This window comes from Prosopis cineraria, unplaced genomic scaffold (genome assembly GCF_029017545.1).
Source record: "Prosopis cineraria cultivar Desert tree isolate PC_DT_omini unplaced genomic scaffold, ASM2901754v1 PC11, whole genome shotgun sequence".
NCBI classification, from domain to species: Eukaryota; Viridiplantae; Streptophyta; class Magnoliopsida; order Fabales; family Fabaceae; genus Prosopis; species Prosopis cineraria.
In genome coordinates, this window is record NW_026555342.1 from 16,727,766 (window position 1) to 16,735,546 (window position 7,781).

Sequence of the window (7,781 nt, forward strand, 5' to 3'; positions counted from 1 at the left end):
GTTTCTAAAATTAACCTAATGCCATAGATAAGAGAGTGTGGATTTTATCATAAAAATTTAAAATAATATAATAATAAATTATTTTTATAAAAAATAAATTAAAAAATAAAAAAATTTAAAAATGACTAACTAATAGTAAATTTTTTATTATTATAACCAAATATTTGTCTACTTTTTACAAAATCTCTATAAAATAAATTTATTTTTATAAAATATCTAAATCTCTAAACTATATAAAAAAATTTCCGGCAAAAAAATATATAAAATTTACTTATTTTTTTAATCTTAAATAAACAGCCGTGTTCTAACATGTTATATTTTAAATTGTCACAAGTCATTAAATTTTATATATACATATATACATATGTAAATAGAAAATTTTAAAAACTACTTTAATTCTTAATTTTTATATAAATTTCTGTAATTAGTTTTAATTTTGAAAATGAAACGCATGAAATTGAATTTAATATATTAAGGATGTTGAATTTTAAATATTTTATTTATAATTATGTTCTTTATTTTACTATTTTTATTGACTATAATATGTTTATAATATATTTTATTTATTCACTACCAAATTGTTATTAGCGCATCTCTCTTCTCACAAGCTTCTATAAACTCATGATTTTGACAATCTTGATTGGAATAAAATAGTAATTAATGCCATTTTTTTTTTGTGAATACCTAATATCATTTTTTATAATTAGGATAAAATCTATGTGGTAGGAAAATTCAAATCAAGATTGGATACTTTATATAATCACTATATATTAATTTTTTAATGGGTCCAAATTAAAATTCAAAATTAAACCTAAAATCTTTTTATTATTAACTACGTTATGTTCACAGACCAAAATAATAGAATATATTGATTGATACAATCAATATATCTTACTCAACTTCTAGTATGATCAAATTTTCAAATACTTATGGAATATATGATTAATTTGGCAAAATCAATTTACCCAACTATGATAATTTTTGTACCTATAATGTATCTTGGTTACATATTTAAATTTTAAATATAATACTTACTAATATTAAATCCAACATGAATAATAATTAGAATATACAATTATATTTTTGAAGAATATTAGAATCATATAGTTTTTTAAAGTAAAAAATTAATTATATTATAGAATAATTAGTTGTTATAGAAAACAATCCAATATTATTATATTCTATTATTAAAAAATTATCAAAACAATATTAAATTTAAAATAAAATTATACAAATAAATAATTCAAAATATTAACAAAAATCTTGATTGGTTACATGATATAATTATATTTCTATCTTAAACTTAAATATTTATAACATCTTAATCCAGTATAATTATGTAGAACAAATATTTAGATTGACTCTAGGAAGAACACCAAAACTAACTATCTAACCCTACTTTCATATGTATAATAGATAAAATATTATTTTTTTCAAATTTAAAAATATCCTTATTTAAATAGAGAATATTATTTACATTATTCACCAATCTGTTGAAATTAAGAGTAAATAAATATTAGAAGTTATACACCTTTCAACTACCCCTTTAATTTATAACTATAAATATTTAAAATATCATCCTGAACTAATTCATACACTAATACCTGACTTTTGAAGTAGAGAATCACAAAAAAGACACCCTAAGAACATTAGAGAAGTTAATTGAAAATTGGAGAAGCCGAGAAAGATTTATGACAATGATCCATGAACAAATAGATCACCTCATAAATTGTAAAAAGTCAATCATTCTATAAAAAAGGGTAACAAATATAAGACAAATAAAAAATGAGTAACTAATATAGACAAATAAAATTGTCACCTTTTGTGTAAGACCATATTCACAAAGACTCAAGCCAGTATCAAAAATGAATCACTCAAATCATGCTATGTCACCCTTGACTTATAGGCCATGTTTGGTATGCAGCATTAAGGCCATGTTTGGTATGCAGCATTAAAGGATTGGGTTTGGCATTGGCATTGAATAAGGCCCAATTTAATGTATTTGGTACAAAGCATTGGCTCTTACTTGGATTTGTTGAAACCCACTTAGATAGGATTACACAAACCCACCTCTTACCTAGTACTGAAAAATTAAACCTGGGTTTGCAATATTTTATGACAATATTATCCATGGTTATAATATTTTTTGGACAAGAGTGCCCCTGTTGAGTTTTTGCCCTGATAAAAGCCATCAGCATCGCAAACCTCAAGTCAGAATGCATCTCCATCGCCGCCGCAATAGACTCATCCATTGATTTGCCCTGTCACCATCTCCTTCGCCGCACTTTCAGGTACTGTTGCTCCGTCCTTCCCTTTCGTCGATCTTCTTCTTCCATCTTCTTCGTATCTGGCTTTTCCTTTTCCATATTTTGTTTCTTCGTCTTTTTTGCTCGGTTAGCTATTGATGCCTCTGGTTCTGATTTATTTTCCATTTTTCCAGCTTGTCTTTGTTTGCTATTCTTCATTTTATTTGAGATATCTTCTTTTTCCATCTTCTTCGTAGCCACTTTTCCTTTGATTAAATCTGACAAATACTTTCTGCTCCATTAGCCACCGCTGCACTTACTAATTTTTTGCCATTTCCCTTCTTTGTAATTGTAAGTTGTAACTTTCTAGGAGTTTTTATAGCTTCAAGGGACATTGATATCTTCATTTTCTAACTCACAAGGCAGTAAAGAGTCATGGAAGCCTTTAGGAAGAGTCGAAACACAATATTCCTTCTGTGCTTTAAGTAGAGTGTGACAATGTTTTCTTCGTTTAAAAATTAAATCTCTTTATCACATATGCTCTATTTAACTGCCCTAAAATGGCTCCAGATGCAAGTTATTCAAACAATACTTAGATAATTGACTGTCCAAATCAAAACTATATAATGAAAAAAAGGAAATTAGAGAGAGCCAGACAAAGAACTGTCAAACTGAAAGAACAAAAAAGGTGGAATTTGAAAGCATATATTTTTTTTATTAAACTAGAAAGCCTCAAAATCAGTGACTTGTTTGCCAATTATGATGTGAATATCCAAAGGACAGTATTTTACTATCGATTTGGTAAGTCTTTCAATGCAAAAAGTGATATAATATCTCAAACTCCAAAATGCAAAATAGTATTGCCACAAGGAAACATGCAGATCAACCATTGCAAAACATATAATGTATATCAATAAAAATACAAAATACAAGGATATTTCAAGAAAGAGATGTCAATAAAAGGTCTGCAAATAATCTAAACCATTACATACTCATTTGATAACACTATCACATCATCAGTAATATATTTTGTAGTTATGTAGTACTATTTACTATTCATTTTCAGCAACTAAAATACATTTATTATGATTTTTTTGAAGAAAGTTATCGCTGTGATTTATTGTTAACCACTAATTACTTTTATTCGATTATATATGTTATATTAATTTTTTATGTATCTGTATAATTGGTACACAGTTATGGCACTATCTAAGGAAAAGAGAATACCATTACGTTTGTTTCTCTTCTAGATGAGCATGACTAAGGCAGTGTATACGTTTTGTATTTTTATGTGTATGACTATCATGCTAAGCAGACAAAGAATCAGACATATACCTTACAAAATAGATTTTATTGCTAAGAGATCTTACCTAAAGAGAATGATGTCTAGCAGTGATGTAGCATGTTACAACTTACTTAGAATGCATAGATCAACATTTGATAAGTTGTGTTCTATGCTAACGGATGTGGGTGGTCTTAAACCTAGTAAGAACATGCTTGTAGATGAACAAGTTGCCATGTTTTGACACATACTAGCACATCATGTGAAAAATAGAGTAACACAACATAACTTTGGTAGATCGGGAGAAACTATTAGTAGGCATTTCAACTCAGTACTTAATAGTATGATGAGACTTGGAGATATATTATTGAAGAAACCAAAGCCAGTGGCCGATGACTCTAGCGATGAAAGGTGGAAGTGGTTTAAGGTAAATATACATGTTATGTATTTATCATAATTTTTGAAAGTTGTGTGAACAATTTATATTAACTTTTTTCTACTTTTCTATTTTATAAAGTTGTTTAGGCGCCTTGGATGGAACTCACATCAAGTTAAGAGTTCTTTCTCTTGACAAGGCAAGATACCGGAATAGGAAAGGAGAGATAACTACAAATGTGTTGGATGTTTGCTCACAAGATGGTTTCTTTATATATGTTTTGCCTGGGTGGGAAGGGTCTGCAGCAGATGGACGAGTTCTTCATGATGCCATAAGTAGAAGGAATGGCTTAAGAGTTCCACAAGGTCATTATTACTTGGTTGATGCTGGGTACACCAACTGTAAGGGATTTCTTGCACCGTATAGAGGGCAAAGATACCATTTAAGTGAATGGAGAGAAGGGCGACATCCTATAAGTGCACAAGAGTGCTTTAATATGAGACACTCTTCTGCACGAAATGTAATTGAACGGTGCTTTGGTATTTTGAAGTTAAGGTGGGCTATACTAAGAAGCGTATCATTTTATCCCGTTCGAACACATAACTGAGTTATAATTGCTTGTTGCCTCCTCCACAACTTAATTTGTCAAGAAGGTGTAGATCCACTTGAAAATGAAGTTCCAGAAATGAGTGTTGATATGGATGGGATGGAAAACACCCCAATTCAAAACATGGATGCTTCTGATGAATGGGCTACCTTTAAGGATACTCTTGCTAATGAAATATTTACTACTTTTTCTTCTAATAGGACATTTAGATGAATTAGTTATTTCATTTAAACATTATTGTTTGTTTAAATGTCAATTTTCTTTGTTTCTTTGAGTGTGGTGTATGGTATGATAGAACATGTATTATTGTTATATCCTTAATAATAATATATTGTCATATTATTATATTGTTATTTAACCTCTTCTCAAGTTCTAACATTTTCTTCTTATAGTTGCACAAACATGTCAAGTAGGTCTGGAAAATCAGACAAGCACATGTGGACACCCGAAGAGGATGAATTGTTAATTCAATCCATGATGGTGCTACATGATAAGGGAGAACTTATATCTGACAATGGTTTAAGGCCACGTGTCTTAAACACTTTGAAGGACATGCTTGATGGTTTGATACCTGAAAGTGGTATTAAGGCCCATCCCCATATTCAGTCAAGAGTCAAGAAGTTAAAAATTAACTATGGTGTGGTTTCTGACCTTCTCAATTTATCTGGTTTTGTTGGGACCCTGAAAAGAAATGTGTGACAGCTCCTAAGACTGTTTGGGATGAATATGTGAAGGTAAATTGCTGCTGTTAGTTTTTGCTATTTCTGTTGTTTATTTATTTTTTTTGGTTTTAATTGCTGTTAGTTTCTGCTGTTTCTTTCTACTGTTTATTTGTTTTTCTAGTTTTTATTGCTGTTAGTTTTTGCTGTTTCAATTTCTGCTGTTTATTTGTTTTTCTGGTTTTTATTGCTGTTAGTTTCTGCTGTTTCAATTTCTGCTGTTTCTTTCTGCTGTTTATTTGTTTTTTCTGGTTTTTATTGCTGTTAGTTTCTGCTGTTTCAATTTTTGCTGTTTCTTTCTGCTGTTTATTTGTTTTTCTAGTTTTTATTGCTGTTAGTTTTTGCTGTTTCAATTTCTTCTATTTCTTGCTGCTGTTTATTTGTTTTTCTAGTTTTTATTGCTGTTAGTTTCTGCTGTTTCAATTTCTGCTGTTTATTTGTTTTTCTGGGTTTTATTGCTGTTAGTTTCTGCTGTTTCAATTTCTTCTATTTCTTGCTGCTGTTTATTTGTTTTTCTGTTTTTATTGCTGTTAGGGTTAATAGTATGAAAAACATGAAACCTATGCAATGGAATGAAACATTAATATAGACTTGTAATAGATAAATAAATGACAGAGTAAACATTAGCTATATAAGTATACGATGAATTAAAAGATAACAGTAACACTCTTATATGCAAGGTTGATAGCATGAACCATATGAAACCTAGCTATAAATGACATACTAAAATGAAATATTAAGGTAGATTTGTTATAGATAAATGAAAGAGAAAGTAATAAAACATTAACTATGTAAATACATGATGATGAATTGAAAGATAATTTTAATATTGTTACCTACAAAATAGACTCATAGTCACAGATGATACATGAATTAATTGAAGCTAGAGGGGTGGAATGAAATTTTAACTAAACACATTTATTTATAACCGGTATAGTATAAACGTTGGGGGAAATTTAAATTCAAATTGCTAATCCAATTTAAATTTAAATTTTAAATTTAGATAATATTAAAATATAAATTTAAATTTAGATTGCTAATTTAAATTTCAATTGCAAACTTCAAAATTCAAATTAGAATCAAACTTTGAAACGCAAGTCAGTATATCTTCAAAAATTTGAATTATATTTAGCATAAATAATCATTATTAAATTCATGATTTAAAATTTAATGAATTTTAACTATTTATAGTGTATTTTTAAACTCATGATTTATATTCTAACTATTTTTTTTATTGATGCTAATTAATTGTTGTTATTAATACTTTTAATCATTTGAAATTTTAAACTTCATCGGTACCAATTTAATTAGAACCAAGTAGTTTTTTTTATATAAGATACCAAGCACTTATATTTCTTCCCTTAATTATAAATAATATGCACTACTCAATTTTTATTTTGGCCAAAAGGCACTGCTCATTTTCAAAACCAATTTGTCTAAAAGATAAATTAATAAATATTTTATTACAGTAAATCTATTCACCAAGAGTTGAATCTCCAGTATTTTTTTTAAATCTATTTTCTACATATTTGCAACCGAAATAGATAGGCTTAGTTAAGCCCATAATCATTTTCTAAATATTTAGATAAATAGATACTAATTTGAATTCAAATAAATAGATACCTATACCTTATTATACGATAAAAAAATTTTAAAATCATGAAAATAGATCTAACTATTTAAATATAGATTCTTTTTTCTAAAATTTTTAAATAGAAATATTTTAATTTGAATTCAAATATATATATATATATATATAAATACTTAATTATATGAAGCTTAATTTTAGGAATATTTTTAAGATAAATTGAAATTTTTGGAACTCGTCAAGATAGATCAAAAATTTTAAACACAGATTTGTTCTCTAAATTTTTAAATAAATAGATGTTAATTTGAATTCAAATAGTTAGACATTTTTATATTTGATTACTCCTTTTTAAATGATCAAATTTGAATTTCAAATAGCAAAAAGTAAATTTTTATATACATCTAAAAATTAATAATTTATTCCGCATCTAACTCCAAATCTAAATAATATATTTTATATACATTAAAAAATATTTAAAAAATCCCGAACCTAACTCCAAATCTATTTTTGGAGCATAAAATTGTAGGAAAGACATCCTAAAATATAGAATTCTATCAAACATAAAAATGAACACGTGGTATCCTCTCATAACTTTTAACCCTATTTTTATGTATATAATGATTTACAGTGCTCAAAATAAGTACTTGCATGAGACATTTATTAACTAGTAAAGGAAAAACTTGTTAAACATATCACAATTCTTCAATGATTTGTCACTCTCATATTCTTATTTATAATTTTCAAAATATGAATTTGTAAGTAAGATTACTTAATTTATGAAGGAAAATGATTGTTAAGTAATGATATACTCACTTCAGTCCTTATTATAGGGTATCTTTTAAAAATAGTCTTTGATTTTTAATGCAAGGTATATGAAGGATTATTTATTATCATTTTTCAATTTTACATTTGTTATAAATTTAATTATATAGATACTTTGTATTCTCTCTTCTAATTTTTAGT